Source organism: Triturus cristatus, chromosome 4_1 (assembly GCF_964204655.1).
Source record: "Triturus cristatus chromosome 4_1, aTriCri1.1, whole genome shotgun sequence".
Taxonomy (NCBI): domain Eukaryota; kingdom Metazoa; phylum Chordata; class Amphibia; order Caudata; family Salamandridae; genus Triturus; species Triturus cristatus.
In genome coordinates, this window is record NC_140585.1 from 133,183,204 (window position 1) to 133,207,203 (window position 24,000).

Consider the following 24,000-nt stretch of genomic DNA (forward strand, 5'->3'; position numbering starts at 1 on the left):
AATGGAGACTTTGCAATTTTAGCAAGTGGAGAGAAATTGGAGAACCACTTTCGACTCCACACTTCTTCTTCACTTACTTCTTTTCTCAATATACTGGGCTTAGAAAATGGTATCAAGCCATCCTTATCATCAGTAGGACACGGAAAGAGGCACTAAGTCTCCTAACCAAGTTCAACCACACTCTGCAACTTAACCATTGCACTACAAATTAGGCAACGGGGGCATCAGCAAAGGCAGCCAATGTGCCGATCCTTTATACATTTTGTGTAGTACTTTTCTTACTCGGAGGCAAAATCAGCACTTTAACTGCCCAAATCATACAGATTTTACACATGTACCACTCTATGCACACATAGGCACACACCTTGCAGTTCTTCTACACACACTTAAGCTAAAAACCCATTCTGTCACGTCAAAATTCTGCAAACCTATTACATATTCAGTGCGTCGGCATAGAAGCACTTTCTAATGCCACTAAAATGCACAAGTAGTTAGACTGAAGATGCAACCTGAATGAGTTTACAGTATGTACTCCACTTTATTATTGATTAGTAATGAGAAAGTGAGGACTACAAGAGTATTGGAAAATACTTTTTCCACTCTGAATGTAAAGCAGATTGTGTGACCATTGGCCAAAAACGACCACGAAGGGACTCGAACCCTCAATCTTCTGATCCAAAGTCAGACGCCTTATCCATTAGGCCACACAGTCATCCGTCCACCTGAGATGATTTTTATCATGTAGGTGGTATGCATGGATGGAGAACATATTATTGAAAGGTATTCAGGTTTACATCCCATAGTGTTCTTTCAGCTCTTTTCGCTGGAAGCACTTTTTTGGAATCTATATATTGAGAATTTTATGAGTACGATATGCTTTTGTTTTCCTTTTTCCATACAAACCTCTTTCCTCATGAGTTTAAAGCTCATTTGTATGCTCTACATAGCTCTGGACGTTTCCAGACGTGGAGTGAAACTGTTTTGAAAGTAGTACAAATTGCTCCTTCCTGCATATGCTAATTTTTCACACTCACATAGGTTGTATAAGTTTTATGAATCCTGGCTTGACCTATTCAAGTAGCTGAAAGCCTGTCACCACCTCTAGAAACAAGATTCACACCAATCCAATTCATATCATTTTTTCCAAAGGAATATGTTCTGGCCGGTCGAAAATGCATCTCACAAAAATAGGCATTTAAAAATCTACTTTGCAGTTTCAGAACACTAACATGACTGTGAAGTGTACACAAGTAAAATGGGACTGTTTCAAAGTACCTGTACCCCTCATAAACTTCTGAGAGGAAGCATGTAATAAATCTACCTAATTTTCTGGAAAAGAAAGAGGGAGGATTTTTGTTATCACCTCAGATGGGACTTGAACCCACAATCCCTGGCTTAAGAGGCCAGTGCCTTATCCATGAGGCCACTGAGGCACACATGCATAGCTCTTTTCTAGAGGCATTATTTAAATGTATTCTATGGTCAGACACCGGTGTGTGCACACAGGGCATTTCTCACTTCTCTCTATAAGTAAACTTCCCATTTTCATCCTCTTCCATCCCCGACTTTAACGCTCTCTTCTATGCTATAATGGAGACTTTGCAATTTTAGCAAGTGGAGAGAAATTGGAAAACCACTTTCGACTCCACACTTCTTCTTCACTTACTTCTTTTCTCAATATACTGGGCTTAGAAAATGGTATCAAGCCATCCTTATCATCAGTAGGACACGGAAAGAGGCACTAAGTCTCCTAACCAAGTTCAACCACACTCTGCAACTTAACCATTGCACTACAAATTAGGCAACGGGGGCATCAGCAAAGGCAGCCAATGTGCCGATCCTTTATACATTTTGTGTAGTACTTTTCTTACTCGGAGGCAAAATCAGCACTTTAACTGCCCAAATCATACAGATTTTACACATGTAGCACTCTATACACACATAGGCACACACCTTGCAGTTCTTCTACACACACTTAAGCTAAAAACCCATTCTGTCACGTCAAAATTCTGCAAACCTATTACATATTCAGTGCATCGGCATAGAAGCACTTTTTAATGCCACTAAAATGCACAAGTAGTTAGACTGAAGATGCAACCTGAATGAGTTTACAGTATGTACTCCACTTTATTAATGATTAGTAATGAGAAAGTGAGGACTACAAGAGTATTGGAAAATACTTTTTCCACTCTGAATGTAAAGCAGATTGTGTGACCATTGGCCAAAAACGACCACGAAGGGACTCGAACCCTCAATCTTCTGATCCAAAGTCAGACGCCTTATCCATTAGGCCACACGGTCATCCGTCCACCTGAGAAGATTTTTATCATGTAGGTGGTATGCATGGATGGAGAACATATTATTGAAAGGTATTCAGGTTTACATCCCATAGTGTTCTTTCAGCTCTTTTCGCTGGAAGCACTTTTTTGGAATATATATATTGAGAATTTTATGAGTACGATATGCTTTTGTTTTCCTTTTTGCATACAAACCTCTTTCCTCATGAGTTTAAAGCTCATTTGTATGCTCTACATAGCTCTGGACGTTTCCAGACGTGGAGTGAAACTGTTTTGAAAGTAGTACAAATTGCTGCTTCCTGCATATGCTAATTTTTCACACTCACATAGGTTGTATAAGTTTTATGAATCCTGGCTTGACCTATTCAAGTAGCTGAAAGCATGTCACCACCTCTAGAAACAAGATTCACACCAATCCAATTCATATCATTTTTTCCAAAGGAATATGTTCTGGCCGGTCGAAAATGCATCTCACAAAAATAGGCATTTAAAAATCTACTTTGAAGTTTCAGAAGACTAACATGACTGTGAAGTGTACACAAGTAAAACGTGACAGTTTCAAAGTACCTAATCCCTCATAAACTTCCGAGAGGAAGCATGTAATAAATCTACCTAATTTTCTGGAAAAGAAAGAGGGAGGATTTTTGTTATCACCTCAGATGGGACTCCAACCCACAATCCCTGGCTTAGGAGGCCAGTGCCTTATCCATTAGGCCACTGAGACACACATGCATAGCTCTTTTCTAGAGGCATTATTTAAATGTATTCTATGGTCAGACACCGGTGTGTGCACACAGGGCATTTCTCACTTCTCTCTATAAGTAAACTTCCCATTTTCATCCTCTTCCATCCCCGACTTTAACGCTCTCTTCTATGCTATAATGGAGACTTTGCAATTTTAGCAAGTGGAGAGAAATTGGAGAACCACTTTCGACTCCACACTTCTTCTTCACTTACTTCTTTTCTCAATATACTGGGCTTAGAAAATGGTATCAAGCCATCCTTATCATCAGTAGGACACGGAAAGAGGCACTAAGTCTCCTAACCAAGTTCAACCACACTCTGCAACTTAACCATTGCACTACAAATTAGGCAACGGGGGCATCAGCAAAGGCAGCCAATGTGCCGATCCTTTATACATTTTGTGTAGTACTTTTCTTACTCGGAGGCAAAATCAGCACTTTAACTGCCCAAATCATACAGATTTTACACATGTACCACTCTATGCAGACATAGGCACACACCTTGCAGTTCTTCTACACACACTTAAGCTAAAAACCCATTCTGTCACGTCAAAATTCTGCAAACCTATTACATATTCAGTGCGTCGGCATAGAAGCACTTTTTAATGCCACTAAAATGCACAAGTAGTTAGACTGAAGATGCAACCTGAATGAGTTTACAGTATGTACTCCACTTTATTAATGATTAGTAATGAGAAAGTGAGGACTACAAGAGTATTGGAAAAGACTTTTTCCACTCTGAATGTAAAGCAGATTGTGTGACCATTGGCCAAAAACGACCACGAAGGGACTCGAACCCTCAATCTTCTGATCCGAAGTCAGACGCCTTATCCATTAGGCCACGCTATCATCCGTCCACCTGAGATGATTTTTATCATGTAGGTGGTATGCATGGATGGAGAACATATTATTGAAAGGTATTCAGGTTTACATCCCATAGTGTTCTTTCAGCTCTTTTCGCTGGAAGCACTTTTTTGGAATCTATATATTGAGAATTTTATGAGTACGATATGCTTTTGTTTTCCTTTTTCCATACAAACCTCTTTCCTCATGAGTTTAAAGCTCATTTGTATTCTCTACATAGCTCTGGAAGTTTCCAGACGTGGAGTGAAACTGTTTTGAAAGTAGGACAAATTGCTCCTTCCTGCATATGCTAATTTTTCACACTCACATAGGTTGTATACGTTTTATGTATCCTGGCTTGACCTATTCAAGTAGCTGAAAGCCTGTCACCACCTCTAGAAACAAGATTCACACCAATCCAATTCAAATCATGTTTTCCAAAGGAATATGTTCTGGCCGGTCGAAAATGCATCTCACAAAAATAGGCATTTAAAAATCTACTTTGCAGTTTCAGAACACTAACATGACTGTGAAGTGTACACAAGTAAAATGGGACCGTTTCAAAGTACCTAATCCCTCATAAACTTCTGAGAGGAAGCATGTAATAAATCTACCTAATATTCTGGAAAAGATAGAGGGAGGATTTTTGTTATCATCTCAGATGGGACTTGAACCCACAATCCCTGTCTTAGGAGGCCAGTGCCTTATCCATTAGGCCACTGAGGTACACATGCATAGCACTTTTCTAGAGGCATTATTTAAATGTATTCTATGGTCAGACACCGGTGTGTGCACACAGGGCATTTCTCACTTCTCTCTATAAGTAAACTTCCCATTTTCATCCTCTTCCATCCCCGACTTTAACGCTCTCTTCTATGCTATAATGGAGACTTTGCAATTTTAGCAAGTGGAGAGAAAGTGGAGAACCACTTTCGACTCCACACTTCTTCTTCACTTACTTATTTTCTCAATATACTGGGCTTAGAAAATGGTATCAAGCCATCCTTATCATCAGTAGGACACGGAAAGAGGCACTAAGTCTCCTAACCAAGTTCAACCACACTCTGCAACTTAACCATTGCACTACAAATTAGGCAACGGGGGCATCAGCAAAGGCAGCCAATGTGCCGATCCTTTATACATTTTGTGTAGTACTTTTCTTACTCGGAGGCAAAATCAGCACTTTAACTGCCCAAATCATACAGATTTTACACATGTAGCACTCTATGCACACATAGGCACACACCTTGCAGTTCTTCTACACACACTTAAGCTAAAAACCCATTCTGTCACGTCAAAATTCTGCAAACCTATTACATATTCAGTGCGTCGGCATAGAAGCACTTTTTAATGCCACTAAAATGCACAAGTAGTTAGACTGAAGATGCAACCTGAATGAGTTTACAGTATGTACTCCACTTTATTAATGATTAGTAATGAGAAAGTGAGGACTACAAGAGTATTGGAAAAGACTTTTTCCACTCTGAATGTAAAGCAGATTGTGTGACCATTGGCCAAAAACGACCACGAAGGGACTCGAACCCTCAATCTTCTGATCCGAAGTCAGACGCCTTATCCATTAGGCCACGCGGTCATCCGTCCACCTGAGATGATTTTTATCATGTAGGTGGTATGCATGGATGGAGAACATATTATTGAAAGGTATTCAGGTTTACATCCCATAGTGTTCTTTCAGCTCTTTTCGCTGGAAGCACTTTTTTGGAATCTATATATTGAGAATTTTATGAGTACGATATGCTTTTGTTTTCCTTTTTCCATACAAACCTCTTTCCTCATGAGTTTAAAGCTCATTTGTATGCTCTACATAGCTCTGGACGTTTCCAGACGTGGAGTGAAACTGTTTTGAAAGTAGTACAAATTGCTCCTTCCTGCATATGCTAATTTTTCACACTCACATAGGTTGTATAAGTTTTATGAATCCTGGCTTGACCTATTCAAGTAGCTGAAAGCCTGTCACCACCTCTAGAAACAAGATTCACACCAATCCAATTCATATCATTTTTTCCAAAGGAATATGTTCTGGCCGGTCGAAAATGCATCTCACAAAAATAGGCATTTAAAAATCTACTTTGCAGTTTCAGAACACTAACATGACTGTGAAGTGTACACAAGTAAAATGGGACTGTTTCAAAGTACCTAATCCCTCATAAACTTCTGAGAGGAAGCATGTAATAAATCTACCTAATTTTCTGGAAAAGAAAGAGGGAGGATTTTTGTTATCACCTCAGATGGGACTTGAACCCACAATCCCTGGCTTAGGAGGCCAGTGCCTTATCCATGAGGCCACTGAGGCACACATGCATAGCTCTTTTCTAGAGGCATTATTTAAATGTATTCTATGGTCAGACACCGGTGTGTGCACACAGGGCATTTCTCACTTCTCTCTATAAGTAAACTTCCCATTTTCATCCTCTTCCATCCCCGACTTTAACGCTCTCTTCTATGCTATAATGGAGACTTTGCAATTTTAGCAAGTGTAGAGAAATTGGAAAACCACTTTCGACTCCACACTTCTTCTTCACTTACTTCTTTTCTCAATATACTGGGCTTAGAAAATGGTATCAAGCCATCCTTATCATCAGTAGGACACGGAAAGAGGCACTAAGTCTCCTAACCAAGTTCAACCACACTCTGCAACTTAACCATTGCACTACAAATTAGGCAGCGGGGGCATCAGCAAAGGCAGCCAATGTGCCGATCCTTTATACATTTTTTGTAGTACTTTTCTTACTCGGAGGCAAATTCAGCACTTTAACTGCCCAAATCATACAGATTTTACACATGTAGCACTCAATGCACACATAGGCACACACCTTGCAGTTCTTCTACACACACTTAAGCTAAAAACCCATTCTGTCACGTCAAAATTCTGCAAACCTATTACATATTCAGTGCGTCGGCATAGAAGCACTTTTTAATGCCACTAAAATGCACAAGTAGTTAGACTGAAGATGCAACCTGAATGAGTTTACAGTATGTACTCCACTTTATTAATGATTAGTAATGAGAAAGTGAGGACTACAAGAGTATTGGAAAAGACTTTTTCCACTCTGAATGTAAAGCAGATTGTGTGACCATTGGCCAAAAACGACCACGAAGGGACTCGAACCCTCAATCTTCTGATCCGAAGTCAGACGCCTTATCCATTAGGCCACGCTGTCATCCGTCCACCTGAGATGATTTTTATCATGTAGGTGGTATGCAGGGATGGAGAACATATTATTGAAAGGTATTCAGGTTTACATCCCATAGTGTTCTTTCAGCTCTTTTCGCTGGAAGCACTTTTTTGGAATCTATATATTGAGAATTTTTTGAGTACGATATGCTTTTGTTTTCCTTTTTCCATACAAACCTCTTTCCTCATGAGTTTAAAGCTCATTTGTATTCTCTACATAGCTCTGGAAGTTTCCAGACGTGGAGTGAAACTGTTTTGAAAGTAGGACAAATTGCTCCTTCCTGCATATGCTAATTTTTCACACTCACATAGGTTGTATACGTTTTATGTATCCTGGCTTGACCTATTCAAGTAGCTGAAAGCCTGTCACCACCTCTAGAAACAAGATTCACACCAATCCAATTCAAATCATGTTTTCCAAAGGAATATGTTCTGGCCGGTCGAAAATGCATCTCACAAAAATAGGCATTTAAAAATCTACTTTGCAGTTTCAGAACACTAACATGACTGTGAAGTGTACACAAGTAAAATGGGACCGTTTCAAAGTACCTAATCCCTCATAATTTCTGAGAGGAAGCATGTAATAAATCTACCTAATATTCTGGAAAAGATAGAGGGAGGATTTTTGTTATCACCTCAGATGGGACTTGAACCCACAATCCCTGGCTTAGGAGGCTAGTGCCTTATCCATTAGGCCACTGAGGTACACATGCATAGCACTTTTCTAGAGGCATTATTTAAATGTATTCTATGGTCAGACACCGGTGTGTGCACACAGGGCATTTCTCACTTCTCTCTATAAGTAAACTTCCCATTTTCATCCTCTTCCATCCCCGACTTTAACGCTCTCTTCTATGCTATAATGGAGACTTTGCAATTTTAGCAAGTGGAGAGAAAGTGGAGAACCACTTTCGACTCCACACTTCTTCTTCACTTACTTCTTTTCTCAATATACTGGGCTTAGAAAATGGTATCAAGCCATCCTTATCATCAGTAGGACACGGAAAGAGGCACTAAGTCTCCTAACCAAGTTCAACCACACTCTGCAACTTAACCATTGCACTACAAATTAGGCAACGGGGGCATCAGCAAAGGCAGCCAATGTGCCGATCCTTTATACATTTTGTGTAGTACTTTTCTTACTCGGAGGCAAAATCAGCACTTTAACTGCCCAAATCATACAGATTTTACACATGTAGCACTCTATGCACACATAGGCACACACCTTGCAGTTCTTCTACACACACTTAAGCTAAAAACCCATTCTGTCACGTCAAAATTCTGCAAACCTATTACATATTCAGTGCGTCGGCATAGAAGCACTTTTTAATGCCACTAAAATGCACAAGTAGTTAGACTGAAGATGCAACCTGAATGAGTTTACAGTATGTACTCCACTTTATTAATGATTAGTAATGAGAAAGTGAGGACTACAAGAGTATTGGAAAATACTTTTTCCACTCTGAATGTAAAGCAGATTGTGTGACCATTGGCCAAAAACGACCACGAAGGGACTCAAACCCTCAATCTTCTGATCCGAAGTCAGACGCCTTATCCATTAGGCCACGCGGTCATCCGTCCACCTGAGATGATTTTTATCATGTAGGTGGTATGCATGGATGGAGAACATATTATTGAAAGGTATTCAGGTTTACATCCCATAGTGTTCTTTCAGCTCTTTTCGCTGGAAGCACTTTTTTGGAATATATATATTGAGAATTTTATGAGTACGATATGCTTTTGTTTTCCTTTTTGCATACAAACCTCTTTCCTCATGAGTTTAAAGCTCATTTGTATGCTCTACATAGCTCTGGACGTTTCCAGACGTGGAGTGAAACTGTTTTGAAAGTAGTACAAATTGCTCCTTCCTGCATATGCTAATTTTTCACACTCACATAGTTTGTATAAGTTTTATGAATCCTGGCTTGACCTATTCAAGTAGCTGAAAGCCTGTCACCACCCCTAGAAGCAAGATTCACACCAATCCAATTCAAATCATTTTTTCTAAAAGAATATGTTCTGGCCGGTCGAAAATGCATCTCACAAAAATAGGCATTTAATAATCTACTTTGCAGTTTCAGAACACTAAAATGACTGTGAAGTGTACACAAGTAAAATGGGACAGTTTCAAAGTACCTAATCCCTCATAAACTTCCGAGAGGAAGCATGTAATAAATCTACCTAATTTTCTGGAAAAGAAAGAGGGAGGATTTTTGTTCTCACCTCAGATGGGACTTGAACACACAATCCCTGGCTTAGGAGGTCAGTGCCTTATCCATTAGGCCACTGAGACACACATGCATAGCTCTTTTCTAGAGGTATTATTTAAATGTATTCTATGGTCAGACACCGGTGTGTGCACACAGGGCATTTCTCAGTTCTCTCTATAAGTAAACTTCCCATTTTCATCCTCTTCTATCCCCGACTTTAACGCTCTCTTCTATGCTATAATGGAGACTTTGCAATTTTAGCAAGTGGAGAGAAATTGGAGAACCACTTTCGACTCCACACTTCTTCTTCACTTACTTCTTTTCTCAATATACTGGGCTTAGAAAATGGTATCAAGCCATCCTTATCATCAGTAGGACACGGAAAGAGGCACTAAGTCTCCTAACCAAGTTCAACCACACTCTGCAACTTAACCATTGCACTACAAATTAGGCAACGGGGGCATCAGCAAAGGCAGCCAATGTGCCGATCCTTTATACATTTTGTGTAGTACTTTTCTTACTCGGAGGCAAAATCAGCACTTTAACTGCCCAAATCATACAGATTTTACACATGTACCACTCTATGCACACATAGGCACACACCTTGCAGTTCTTCTACACACACTTAAGCTAAAAACCCATTCTGTCACGTCAAAATTCTGCAAACCTATTACATATTCAGTGCGTCGGCATAGAAGCACTTTCTAATGCCACTAAAATGCACAAGTAGTTAGACTGAAGATGCAACCTGAATGAGTTTACAGTATGTACTCCACTTTATTATTGATTAGTAATGAGAAAGTGAGGACTACAAGAGTATTGGAAAAGACTTTTTCCACTCTGAATGTAAAGCAGATTGTGTGACCATTGGCCAAAAACGACCACGAAGGGACTCGAACCCTCAATCTTCTGATCCGAAGTCAGACGCCTTATCCATTAGGCCACGCGGTCATCCGTCCACCTGAGATGATTTTTATCATGTAGGTGGTATGCATGGATGGAGAACATATTATTGAAAGGTATTCAGGTTTACATCCCATAGTGTTCTTTCAGCTCTTTTCGCTGGAAGCACTTTTTTGGAATCTATATATTGAGAATTTTATGAGTACGATATGCTTTTGTTTTCCTTTTTGCATACAAACCTCTTTCCTCATGAGTTTAAAGCTCATTTGTATGCTCTACATAGCTCTGGACGTTTCCAGACGTGGAGTGAAACTGTTTTGAAAGTAGTACAAATTGCTCCTTCCTGCATATGCTAATTTTTCACACTCACATAGGTTGTATAAGTTTTATGAATCCTGGCTTGACCTATTCAAGTAGCTGAAAGCCTGTCACCACCTCTAGAAACAAGATTCACACCAATCCAATTCATATCATTTTTTACAAAGGAATATGTTCTGGCCGGTCGAAAATGCATCTCACAAAAATAGGCATTTAAAAATCTACTTTGCAGTTTCAGAACACTAACATGACTGTGAAGTGTACACAAGTAAAATGGGACTGTTTCAAAGTACCTAATCCCTCATAAACTTCTGAGAGGAAGCATGTAATAAATCTACCTAATTTTCTGGAAAAGAAAGAGGGAGGATTTTTGTTATCACCTCAGATGAGACTTGAACCCACAACCCCTGGCTTAGGAGGCCAGTGCCTTATCCATGAGGCCACTGAGGCACACATGCATAGCTCTTTTCTAGAGGCATTATTTAAATGTATTCTATGGTCAGACACCGGTGTGTGCACACAGGGCATTTCTCACTTCTCTCTATAAGTAAACTTCCCATTTTCATCCTCTTCCATCCCCGACTTTAACGCTCTCTTCTATGCTATAATGGAGACTTTGCAATTTTAGCAAGTGGAGAGAAAGTGGAGAACCACTTTCGACTCCACACTTCTTCTTCACTTACTTATTTTCTCAATATACTGGGCTTAGAAAATGGTATCAAGCCATCCTTATCATCAGTAGGACACGGAAAGAGGCACTAAGTCTCCTAACCAAGTTCAACCACACTCTGCAACTTAACCATTGCACTACAAATTAGGCAACGGGGGCATCAGCAAAGGCAGCCAATGTGCCGATCCTTTATACATTTTGTGTAGTACTTTTCTTACTCGGAGGCAAAATCAGCACTTTAACTGCCCAAATCATACAGATTTTACACATGTAGCACTCTATGCACACATAGGCACACACCTTGCAGTTCTTCTACACACACTTAAGCTAAAAACCCATTCTGTCACGTCAAAATTCTGCAAACCTATTACATATTCAGTGCGTCGGCATAGAAGCACTTTTTAATGCCACTAAAATGCACAAGTAGTTAGACTGAAGATGCAACCTGAATGAGTTTACAGTATGTACTCCACTTTATTAATGATTAGTACTGAGAAAGTGAGGACTACAAGAGTATTGGAAAAGACTTTTTCCACTCTGAATGTAAAGCAGATTGTGTGACCATTGGCCAAAAACGACCACGAAGGGACTCGAACCCTCAATCTTCTGATCCGAAGTCAGACGCCTTATCCATTAGGCCACGCGGTCATCCGTTCACCTGAGATGATTTTTATCATGTAGGTGGTATGCATGGATGGAGAACATATTATTGAAAGGTATTCAGGTTTACATCCCATAGTGTTCTTTCAGCTCTTTTCGCTGGAAGCACTTTTTTGGAATCTATATATTGAGAATTTTATGAGTACGATATGCTTTTGTTTTCCTTTTTGCATACAAACCTCTTTCCTCATGAGTTTAAAGCTCATTTGTATGCTCTACATAGCTCTGGACGTTTCCAGACGTGGAGTGAAACTGTTTTGAAAGTAGTACAAATTGCTCCTTCCTGCATATGCTAATTTTTCACACTCACATAGTTTGTATAAGTTTTATGAATCCTGGCTTGACCTATTCAAGTAGCTGAAAGCCTGTCACCACCCCTAGAAGCAAGATTCACACCAATCCAATTCAAATCATTTTTTCCAAAAGAATATGTTCTGGCCGGTCGAAAATGCATCTCACAAAAATAGGCATTTAATAATCTACTTTGCAGTTTCAGAACACTAAAATGACTGTGAAGTCTACACAAGTAAAATGGGACAGTTTCAAAGTACCTAATCCCTCATAAACTTCCGAGAGGAAGCATGTAATAAATCTACCTAATTTTCTGGAAAAGAAAGAGGGAGGATTTTTGTTCTCACCTCAGATGGGACTTGAACCCACAATCCCTGGCTTAGGAGGTCAGTGCCTTATCCATTAGGCCACTGAGACACACATGCATAGCTCTTTTCTAGAGGTATTATTTAAATGTATTCTATGGTCAGACACCGGTGTGTTCACACAGGGCATTTCTCAGTTCTCTCTATAAGTAAACTTCCCATTTTCATCCTCTTCCATCCCCGACTTTATCGCTCTCTTCTATGCTATAATGGAGACTTTGCAATTTTAGCAAGTGGAGAGAAATTGGAGAACCACTTTCGACTCCACACTTCTTCTTCACTTACTTCTTTTCTCAATATACTGGGCTTAGAAAATGGTATCAAGCCATCCTTATCATCAGTAGGACACGGAAAGAGGCACTAAGTCTCCTAACCAAGTTCAACCACACTCTGCAACTTAACCATTGCACTACAAATTAGGCAACGGGGGCATCAGCAAAGGCAGCCAATGTGCCGATCCTTTATACATTTTGTGTAGTACTTTTCTTACTCGGAGGCAAAATCAGCACTTTAACTGCCCAAATCATACAGATTTTACACATGTACCACTCTATGCACACATAGGCACACACCTTGCAGTTCTTCTACACACACTTAAGCTAAAAACCCATTCTGTCACGTCAAAATTCTGCAAACCTATTACATATTCAGTGCGTCGGCATAGAAGCACTTTCTAATGCCACTAAAATGCACAAGTAGTTAGACTGAAGATGCAACCTGAATGAGTTTACAGTATGTACTCCACTTTATTATTGATTAGTAATGAGAAAGTGAGGACTACAAGAGTATTGGAAAAGACTTTTTCCACTCTGAATGTAAAGCAGATTGTGTGACCATTGGCCAAAAACGACCACGAAGGGACTCGAACCCTCAATCTTCTGATCCGAAGTCAGACGCCTTATCCATTAGGCCACGCGGTCATCCGTCCACCTGAGATGATTTTTATCATGTAGGTGGTATGCATGGATGGAGAACATATTATTGAAAGGTATTCAGGTTTACATCCCATAGTGTTCTTTCAGCTCTTTTCGCTGGAAGCACTTTTTTGGAATCTATATATTGAGAATTTTATGAGTACGATATGCTTTTGTTTTCCTTTTTCCATACAAACCTCTTTCCTCATGAGTTTAAAGCTCATTTGTATGCTCTACATAGCTCTGGACGTTTCCAGACGTGGAGTGAAACTGTTTTGAAAGTAGTACAAATTGCTCCTTGCTGCATATGCTAATTTTTCACACTCACATAGGTTGTATAAGTTTTATGAATCCTGGCTTGACCTATTCAAGTAGCTGAAAGCCTGTCACCACCTCTAGAAACAAGATTCACACCAATCCAATTCATATCATTTTTTCCAAAGGAATATGTTCTGGCCGGTCGAAAATGCATCTCACAAAAATAGGCATTTAAAAATCTACTTTGCAGTTTCAGAACACTAACATGACTGTGAAGTGTACACAAGTAAAATGGGACTGTTTCAAAGTACCTAATCCCTCATAAACTTCTGAGAGGAAGCATGTAATAAATCTACCTAATTTTCTGGAAAAGAAAGAGGGAGGATTTTTGTTATCACCTCAGATGGGACTTGAACCCACAATCCCTGGCTTAGGAGGCCAGTGCCTTATCCATGAGGCCACTGAGGCACACATGCATAGCTCTTTTCTAGAGGCATTATTTAAATGTATTCTATGGTCAGACACCGGTGTGTGCACACAGGGCATTTCTCACTTCTCTCTATAAGTAAACTTCCCATTTTCATCCTCTTCCATCCCCGACTTTAACGCTCTCTTCTATGCTATAATAGAGACTTTGCAATTTTAGCAAGTGGAGAGAAAGTGGAGAACCACTTTCGACTCCACACTTCTTCTTCACTTACTTATTTTCTCAATATACTGGGCTTAGAAAATGGCATCAAGCCATCCTTATCATCAGTAGGACACGGAAAGAGGCACTAAGTCTCCTAACCAAGTTCAACCACACTCTGCAACTTAACCATTGCACTACGAATTAGGCAACGGGGGCATCAGCAAAGGCAGCCAATGTGCCGATCCTTTATACATTTTGTGTAGTACTTTTCTTACTCGGAGGCAAAATCAGCACTTTAACTGCCCAAATCATACAGATTTTACACATGTAGCACTCTATGCACACATAGGCACACACCTTGCAGTTCTTCTACACACACTTAAGCTAAAAACCCATTCTGTCACGTCAAAATTCTGCAAACCTATTACATATTCAGTGCGTCGGCATAGAAGCACTTTTTAATGCCACTAAAATGCACAAGTAGTTAGACTGAAGATGCAACCTGAATGAGTTTACAGTATGTACTCCACTTTATTAATGATTAGTAATGAGAAAGTGAGGACTACAAGAGTATTGGAAAAGACTTTTTCCACTCTGAATGTAAAGCAGATTGTGTGACCATTGGCCAAAAACGACCACGAAGGGACTCGAACCCTCAATCTTCTGATCCGAAGTCAGACGCCTTATCCATTAGGCCACGCGGTCATCCGTTCACCTGAGATGATTTTTATCATGTAGGTGGTATGCATGGATGGAGAACATATTATTGAAAGGTATTCAGGTTTACATCCCATAGTGTTCTTTCAGCTCTTTTCGCTGGAAGCACTTTTTTGGAATCTATATATTGAGAATTTTATGAGTACGATATGCTTTTGTTTTCCTTTTTGCATACAAACCTCTTTCCTCATGAGTTTAAAGCTCATTTGTATGCTCTACATAGCTCTGGACGTTTCCAGACGTGGAGTGAAACTGTTTTGAAAGTAGTACAAATTGCTCCTTCCTGCATATGCTAATTTTTCACACTCACATAGTTTGTATAAGTTTTATGAATCCTGGCTTGACCTATTCAAGTAGCTGAAAGCCTGTCACCACCCCTAGAAGCAAGATTCACACCAATCCAATTCAAATCATTTTTTCCAAAAGAATATGTTCTGGCCGGTCGAAAATGCATCTCACAAAAATAGGCATTTAATAATCTACTTTGCAGTTTCAGAACACTAAAATGACTGTGAAGTCTACACAAGTAAAATGGGACAGTTTCAAAGTACCTAATCCCTCATAAACTTCCGAGAGGAAGCATGTAAGAAATCTACCTAATTTTCTGGAAAAGAAAGAGGGAGGATTTTTGTTCTCACCTCAGATGGGACTTGAACCCACAATCCATGGCTTAGGAGGTCAGTGCCTTATCCATTAGGCCACTGAGACACACATGCATAGCTCTATTCTAGAGGTATTATTTAAATGTATTCTATGGTCAGACACCGGTGTGTGCACACAGGGCATTTCTCAGTTCTCTCTATAAGTAAACTTCCCATTTTCATCCTCTTCCATCCCCGACTTTATCGCTCTCTTCTATGCTATAATGGAGACTTTGCAATTTTAGCAAGTGGAGAGAAATTGGAGAACCACTTTCGACTCCACACTTCTTCTTCACTTACTTCTTTTCTCAATATACTGGGCTTAGAAAATGGTATCAAGCCATCCTTATCATCAGTAGGACACGGAAAGAGGCACTAAGTCTCCTAACCAAGTTCAACCACACTCTGCAACTTAACCATTGCACTACAAATTAGGCAACGGGGGCATCAGCAAAGGCAGCCAATGTGCCGATCCTTTATACATTTTGTGTAGTACTTTTCTTACTCGGAGGCAAAATCAGCACTTTAACTGCCCAAATCATACAGATTTTACACATGTACCACTCTATGCACACATAGGCACACACCTTGCAGTTCTTCTACACACACTTAAGCTAAAAACCCATTCTGTCACGTCAAAATTCTGCAAACCTATTACATATTCAGTGCGTCGGCATAGAAGCACTTTCTAATGCCACTAAAATGCACAAGTAGTTAGACTGAAGATGCAACCTGAATGAGTTTACAGTATGTACTCCACTTTATTATTGATTAGTAATGAGAAAGTGAGGACTACAAGAGTATTGGAAAAGACTTTTTCCACTCTGAATGTAAAGCAGATTGTGTGACCATTGGCCAAAAACGACCACGAAGGGACTCGAACCCTCAATCTTCTGATCCGAAGTCAGACGCCTTATCCATTAGGCCACGCGGTCATCCGTCCACCTGAGATGATTTTTATCATGTAGGTGGTATGCATGGATGGAGAACATATTATTGAAAGGTATTCAGGTTTACATCCCATAGTGTTCTTTCAGCTCTTTTCGCTGGAAGCACTTTTTTGGAATCTATATATTGAGAATTTTATGAGTACGATATGCTTTTGTTTTCCTTTTTCCATACAAACCTCTTTCCTCATGAGTTTAAAGCTCATTTGTATGCTCTACATAGCTCTGGACGTTTCCAGACGTGGAGTGAAACTGTTTTGAAAGTAGTACAAATTGCTCCTTCCTGCATATGCTAATTTTTCACACTCACATAGGTTGTATAAGTTTTATGAATCCTGGCTTGACCTATTCAAGTAGCTGAAAGCCTGTCACCACCTCTAGAAACAAGATTCACACCAATCCAATTCATATCATTTTTTCCAAAGGAATATGTTCTGGCCGGTCGAAAATGCATCTCACAAAAATAGGCATTTAAAAATCTACTTTGCAGTTTCAGAACACTAACATGACTGTGAAGTGTACACAAGTAAAATGGGACTGTTTCAAAGTACCTAATCCCTCATAAACTTCTGAGAGGAAGCATGTAATAAATCTACCTAATTTTCTGGAAAAGAAAGAGGGAGGATTTTTGTTATCACCTCAGATGGGACTTGAACCCACAATCCCTGGCTTAGGAGGACAGTGCCTTATCCATGAGGCCACTGAGGCACACATGCATAGCTCTTTTCTAGAGGCATTATTTAAATGTATTCTATGGTCAGACACCGGTGTGTGCACACAGGGCATTTCTCACTTCTCTCTATAAGTAAACTTCCCATTTTCATCCTCTTCCATCCCCGACTTTAACGCTCTCTTCTATGCTATAATAGAGACTTTGCAATTTTAGCAAGTGGAGAGAAAGTGGAGAACCACTTTCGACTCCACACTTCTTCTTCACTTACTTATTTTCTCAATATACTGGGCTTAGAAAATGGCATCAAGCCATCCTTATCATCAGTAGGACACGGAAAGAGGCACTAAGTCTCCTAACCAAGTTCAACCACACTCTGCAACTTAACCATTGCACTACGAATTAGGCAACGGGGGCATCAGCAAAGGCAGCCAATGTGCCGATCCTTTATACATTTTGTGTAGTACTTTTCTTACTCGGAGGCAAAATCAGCACTTTAACTGCCCAAATCATACAGATTTTACACATGTAGCACTCTATGCACACATAGGCACACACCTTGCAGTTCTTCTACACACACTTAAGCTAAAAACCCATTCTGTCACGTCAAAATTCTGCAAACCTATTACATATTCAGTGCGTCGGCATAGAAGCACTTTTTAATGCCACTAAAATGCACAAGTAGTTAGACTGAAGATGCAACCTGAATGAGTTTACAGTATGTACTCCACTTTATTAATGATTAGTAATGAGAAAGTGAGGACTACAAGAGTATTGGAAAAGACTTTTTCCACTCTGAATGTAAAGCAGATTGTGTGACCATTGGCCAAAAACGACCACGAAGGGACTCGAACCCTCAATCTTCTGATCCGAAGTCAGACGCCTTATCCATTAGGCCACGCGGTCATCCGTTCACCTGAGATGATTTTTATCATGTAGGTGGTATGCATGGATGGAGAACATATTATTGAAAGGTATTCAGGTTTACATCCCATAGTGTTCTTTCAGCTCTTTTCGCTGGAAGCACTTTTTTGGAATCTATATATTGAGAATTTTATGAGTACGATATGCTTTTGTTTTCCTTTTTGCATACAAACCTCTTTCCTCATGAGTTTAAAGCTCATTTGTATGCTCTACATAGCTCTGGACGTTTCCAGACGTGGAGTGAAACTGTTTTGAAAGTAGTACAAATTGCTCCTTCCTGCATATGCTAATTTTTCACACTCACATAGGTTGTATAAGTTTTATGAATCCTGGCTTGACCTATTCAAGTAGCTGAAAGCCTGTCACCACCTCTAGAAACAAGATTCACACCAATCCAATTCATATCATTTTTTCCAAAGGAATATGTTCTGGCCGGTCGAAAATGCATCTCACAAAAATAGGCATTTAAAAATCTACTTTGCAGTTTCAGAACACTAACATGACTGTGAAGTGTACACAAGTAAAATGGGACTGTTTCAAAGTACCTAATCCCTCATAAACTTCTGAGAGGAAGCATGTAATAAATCTACCTAATTTTCTGGAAAAGAAAGAGGGAGGATTTTTGTTATCACCACAGATGGGACTTGAACCCACAATCCCTGGCTTAGGAGGCCAGTGCCTTATCCATGAGGCCACTGAGGCACACATGCATAGCTCTTTTCTAGAGGCATTATTTAAATGTATTCTATGGTCAGACACCGGTGTGTGCACACAGGGCATTTCTCACTTCTCTCTATAAGTAAACTTCCCATTTTCATCCTCTTCCATCCCCGACTTTAACGCTCTCTTCTATGCTATAATGGAGACTTTGCAATTTTAGCAAGTGGAGAGAAAGTGGAGAACCACTTTCGACTCCACACTTCTTCTTCACTTACTTATTTTCTCAATATACTGGGCTTAGAAAATGGTATCAAGCCATCCTTATCATCAGTAGGACACGGAAAGAGGCACTAAGTCTCCTAACCAAGTTCAACCACACTCTGCAACTTAACCATTGCACTACAAATTAGGCAACGGGGGCATCAGCAAAGGCAGCCAATGTGCCGATCCTTTATACATTTTGTGTAGTACTTTTCTTACTCGGAGGCAAAATCAGCACTTTAACTGCCCAAATCATACAGATTTTACACATGTAGCACTCTATGCACACATAGGCACACACCTTGCAGTTCTTCTACACACACTTAAGCTAAAAACCCATTCTGTCACGTCAAAATTCTGCAAACCTATTACATATTCAGTGCGTCGGCATAGAAGCACTTTTTAATGCCACTAAAATGCACAAGTAGTTAGACTGAAGATGCAACCTGAATGAGTTTACAGTATGTACTCCACTTTATTAATGATTAGTAATGAGAAAGTGAGGACTACAAGAGTATTGGAAAATACTTTTTCCACTCTGAATGTAAAGCAGATTGTGTGACCATTGGCCAAAAACGACCACGAAGGGACTCAAACCCTCAATCTTCTGATCCGAAGTCAGACGCCTTATCCATTAGGCCACGCGGTCATCCGTCCACCTGAGATGATTTTTATCATGTAGGTGGTATGCATGGATGGAGAACATATTATTGAAAGGTATTCAGGTTTACATCCCATAGTGTTCTTTCAGCTCTTTTCGCTGGAAGCACTTTTTTGGAATATATATATTGAGAATTTTATGAGTACGATATGCTTTTGTTTTCCTTTTTGCATACAAACCTCTTTCCTCATGAGTTTAAAGCTCATTTGTATGCTCTACATAGCTCTGGACGTTTCCAGACGTGGAGTGAAACTGTTTTGAAAGTAGTACAAATTGCTCCTTCCTGCATATGCTAATTTTTCACACTCACATAGGTTGTATAAGTTTTATGAATCCTGGCTTGACCTATTCAAGTAGCTGAAAGCCTGTCACCACCTCTAGAAACAAGATTCACACCAATCCAATTCATATAATTTTTTCCAAAGGAATATGTTCTGGCCGGTCGAAAATGCATCTCACAAAAATAGGCATTTAAAAATCTACTTTGCAGTTTCAGAAGACTAACATGACTGTGAAGTGTACACAATTAAAACGTGACAGTTTCAAAGTACCTAATCCCTCATAAACTTCCGAGAGGAAGCATGTAATAAATCTACCTAATTTTCTGGAAAAGAAAGAGGGAGGATTTTTGTTATCACCTCAGATGGGACTCCAACCCACAATCCCTGGCTTAGGAGGCCAGTGCCTTATCCATTAGGCCACTGAGACACACATGCATAGCTCTTTTCTAGAGGCATTATTTAAATGTATTCTATGGTCAGACACCGGTGTGTGCACACAGGCCATTTCTCACTTCTCTCTATAAGTAAACTTCCCATTTTCATCCTCTTCCATCCCCGACTTTAACGCTCTCTTCTATGCTATAATGGAGACTTTGCAATTTTAGCAAGTGGAGAGAAATTGGAGAACCACTTTCGACTCCACACTTCTTCTTCACTTACTTCTTTTCTCAATATACTGGGCTTAGAAAATGGTATCAAGCCATCCTTATCATCAGTAGGACACGGAAAGAGGCACTAAGTCTCCTAACCAAGTTCAACCACACTCTGCAACTTAACCATTGCACTACAAATTAGGCAACGGGGGCATCAGCAAAGGCAGCCAATGTGCCGATCCTTTATACATTTTGTGTAGTACTTTTCTTACTCTGAGGCAAAATCAGCACTTTAACTGCCCAAATCATACAGATTTTACACATGTACCACTCTATGCAGACATAGGCACACACCTTGCAGTTCTTCTACACACACTTAAGCTAAAAACCCATTCTGTCACGTCAAAATTCTGCAAACCTATTACATATTCAGTGCGTCGGCATAGAAGCACTTTTTAATGCCACTAAAATGCACAAGTAGTTAGACTGAAGATGCAACCTGAATGAGTTTACAGTATGTACTCCACTTTATTAATGATTAGTAATGAGAAAGTGAGGACTACAAGAGTATTGGAAAAGACTTTTTCCACTCTGAATGTAAAGCAGATTGTGTGACCATTGGCCAAAAACGACCACGAAGGGACTCGAACCCTCAATCTTCTGATCCGAAGTCAGACGCCTTATCCATTAGGCCACGCGGTCATCCGTCCACCTGAGATGATTTTTATCATGTAGGTGGTATGCATGGATGGAGAACATATTATTGAAAGGTATTCAGGTTTACATCCCATAGTGTTCTTTCAGCTCTTTTCGCTGGAAGCACTTTTTTGGAATATATATATTGAGAATTTTATGAGTACGATATGCTTTTGTTTTCCTTTTTGCATACAAACCTCTTTCCTCATGAGTTTAAAGCTCATTTGTATGCTCTACATAGCTCTGGACGTTTCCAGACGTGGAGTGAAACTGTTTTGAAAGTAGTACAAATTGCTCATTCCTGCATATGCTAATTTTTCACACTCACATAGTTTGTATAAGTTTTATGAATCCTGGCTTGACCTATTCAAGTAGCTGAAAGCCTGTCACCACCCCTAGAAGCAAGATTCACACCAATCCAATTCAAATCATTTTTTCCAAAAGAATATGTTCTGGCCGGTCGAAAATGCATCTCACAAAAATAGGCATTTAATAATCTACTTTGCAGTTTCAGAACACTAAAATGACTGTGAAGTGTACACAAGTAAAATGGGACAGTTTCAAAGTACCTAATCCCTCATAAACTTCCGAGAGGAAGCATGTAATAAATCTACCTAATTTTCTGGAAAAGAAAGAGGGAGGATTTTTGTTATCACCTCAGATGGGACTTGAACCCACAATCCCTGGCTTAGGAGGTCAGTGCCTTATCCATTAGGCCACTGAGACACACATGCATAGCTCTTTTCTAGAGGCATTATTTAAATGTATTCTATGGTCAGACACCGGTGTGTGCACACAGGGCATTTCTCACTTCTCTCTATAAGTAAACTTCCCATTTTCATCCTCTTCCATCCCCGACTTTAACGCTCTCTTCTATGCTATAATGGAGACTTTGCAATTTTAGCAAGTGGAGAGAAATTGGAGAACCACTTTCGACTCCACACTTCTTCTTCACTTACTTCTTTTCTCAATATACTGGGCTTAGAAAATGGTATCAAGCCATCCTTATCATCAGTAGGACACGGAAAGAGGCACTAAGTCTCCTAACCAAGTTCAACCACACTCTGCAACTTAACCATTGCACTACAAATTAGGCAACGGGGGCATCAGCAAAGGCAGCCAATGTGCCGATCCTTTATACATTTTGTGTAGTACTTTTCTTACTCGGAGGCAAAATCAGCACTTTAACTGCCCAAATCATACAGATTTTACACATGTAGCACTCTATGCACACATAGGCACACACCTTGCAGTTCTTCTACACACACTTAAGCTAAAAACCCATTCTGTCACGTCAAAATTCTGCAAACCTATTACATATTCAGTGCGTCGGCATAGAAGCACTTTTTAATGCCACTAAAATGCACAAGTAGTTAGACTGAAGATGCAACCTGAATGAGTTTACAGTATGTACTCCACTTTATTAATGATTAGTAATGAGAAAGTGAGGACTACAAGAGTATTGGAAAATACTTTTTCCACTCTGAATGTAAAGCAGATTGTGTGACCATTGGCCAAAAACGACCACGAAGGGACTCAAACCCTCAATCTTCTGATCCGAAGTCAGACGCCTTATCCATTAGGCCACGCGGTCATCCGTCCACCTGAGATGATTTTTATCATGTAGGTGGTATGCATGGATGGAGAACATATTATTGAAAGGTATTCAGGTTTACATCCCATAGTGTTCTTTCAGCTCTTTTCGCTGGAAGCACTTTTTTGGAATATATATATTGAGAATTTTATGAGTACGATATGCTTTTGTTTTCCTTTTTGCATACAAACCTCTTTCCTCATGAGTTTAAAGCTCGTTTGTATGCTCTACATAGCTCTGGACGTTTCCAGACGTGGAGTGAAACTGTTTTGAAAGTAGTACAAATTGCTCCTTCCTGCATATGCTAATTTTTCACACTCACATAGGTTGTATAAGTTTTATGAATCCTGGCTTGACCTATTCAAGTAGCTGAAAGCCTGTCACCACCTCTAGAAACAAGATTCACACCAATCCAATTCATATAATTTTTTCCAAAGGAATATGTTCTGGCCGGTCGAAAATGCATCTCACAAAAATAGGCATTTAAAAATCTACTTTGCAGTTTCAGAAGACTAACATGACTGTGAAGTGTACACAAGTAAAACGTGACAGTTTCAAAGTACCTAATCCCTCATAAACTTCCGAGAGGAAGCATGTAATAAATCTACCTAATTTTCTGGAAAAGAAAGAGGGAGGATTTTTGTTATCACCTCAGATGGGACTCCAACCCACAATCCCTGGCTTAGGAGGCCAGTGCCTTATCCATTAGGCCACTGAGACACACATGCATAGCTCTTTTCTAGAGGCATTATTTAAATGTATTCTATGGTCAGACACCGGTGTGTGCACACAGGGCATTTCTCACTTCTCTCTATAAGTAAACTTCCCATTTTCATCCTCTTCCATCCCCGACTTTAACGCTCTCTTCTATGCTAAATGGAGACTTTGCAATTTTAGCAAGTGGAGAGAAATTGGAGAACCACTTTCGACTCCACACTTCTTCTTCACTTACTTCTTTTCTCAATATACTGGGCTTAGAAAATGGTATCAAGCCATCCTTATCATCAGTAGGACACTGAAAGAGGCACTAAGTCTCCTAACCAAGTTCAACCACAC

General features: G+C 39.8%; 11 non-coding genes across 11 annotated transcripts; all 11 read right to left on the reverse strand.

Annotated features, from left to right (window-relative positions):
- Positions 1 to 5,404: 5,404 nt before the first annotated feature.
- On the reverse strand, positions 5,405 to 5,477 carry TRNAR-UCG (transfer RNA arginine (anticodon UCG)). Its single transcript has one exon. It is a non-coding gene; the product is annotated as a tRNA-Arg (tRNA).
- A 3,102-nt stretch (positions 5,478 to 8,579) lies between these two features.
- Positions 8,580 to 8,652, reverse strand: TRNAR-UCG (transfer RNA arginine (anticodon UCG)). Its single transcript has one exon. It is a non-coding gene; the product is annotated as a tRNA-Arg (tRNA).
- Positions 8,653 to 10,167: 1,515 nt separating this feature from the next.
- On the reverse strand, positions 10,168 to 10,240 carry TRNAR-UCG (transfer RNA arginine (anticodon UCG)). Its single transcript has one exon. It is a non-coding gene; the product is annotated as a tRNA-Arg (tRNA).
- Positions 10,241 to 11,755: 1,515 nt separating this feature from the next.
- On the reverse strand, positions 11,756 to 11,828 carry TRNAR-UCG (transfer RNA arginine (anticodon UCG)). Its single transcript has one exon. It is a non-coding gene; the product is annotated as a tRNA-Arg (tRNA).
- Positions 11,829 to 13,343: 1,515 nt separating this feature from the next.
- TRNAR-UCG (transfer RNA arginine (anticodon UCG)) lies at positions 13,344 to 13,416 on the reverse strand. Its single transcript has one exon. It is a non-coding gene; the product is annotated as a tRNA-Arg (tRNA).
- Positions 13,417 to 14,931: 1,515 nt separating this feature from the next.
- On the reverse strand, positions 14,932 to 15,004 carry TRNAR-UCG (transfer RNA arginine (anticodon UCG)). Its single transcript has one exon. It is a non-coding gene; the product is annotated as a tRNA-Arg (tRNA).
- Positions 15,005 to 16,519: 1,515 nt separating this feature from the next.
- Positions 16,520 to 16,592, reverse strand: TRNAR-UCG (transfer RNA arginine (anticodon UCG)). The gene has a single exon. It is a non-coding gene; the product is annotated as a tRNA-Arg (tRNA).
- Positions 16,593 to 18,107: 1,515 nt separating this feature from the next.
- On the reverse strand, positions 18,108 to 18,180 carry TRNAR-UCG (transfer RNA arginine (anticodon UCG)). The gene has a single exon. It is a non-coding gene; the product is annotated as a tRNA-Arg (tRNA).
- Positions 18,181 to 19,695: 1,515 nt separating this feature from the next.
- TRNAR-UCG (transfer RNA arginine (anticodon UCG)) lies at positions 19,696 to 19,768 on the reverse strand. The gene has a single exon. It is a non-coding gene; the product is annotated as a tRNA-Arg (tRNA).
- Positions 19,769 to 21,283: 1,515 nt separating this feature from the next.
- Positions 21,284 to 21,356, reverse strand: TRNAR-UCG (transfer RNA arginine (anticodon UCG)). Its single transcript has one exon. It is a non-coding gene; the product is annotated as a tRNA-Arg (tRNA).
- A 1,515-nt stretch (positions 21,357 to 22,871) lies between these two features.
- Positions 22,872 to 22,944, reverse strand: TRNAR-UCG (transfer RNA arginine (anticodon UCG)). The gene has a single exon. It is a non-coding gene; the product is annotated as a tRNA-Arg (tRNA).
- Positions 22,945 to 24,000: the final 1,056 nt, after the last annotated feature.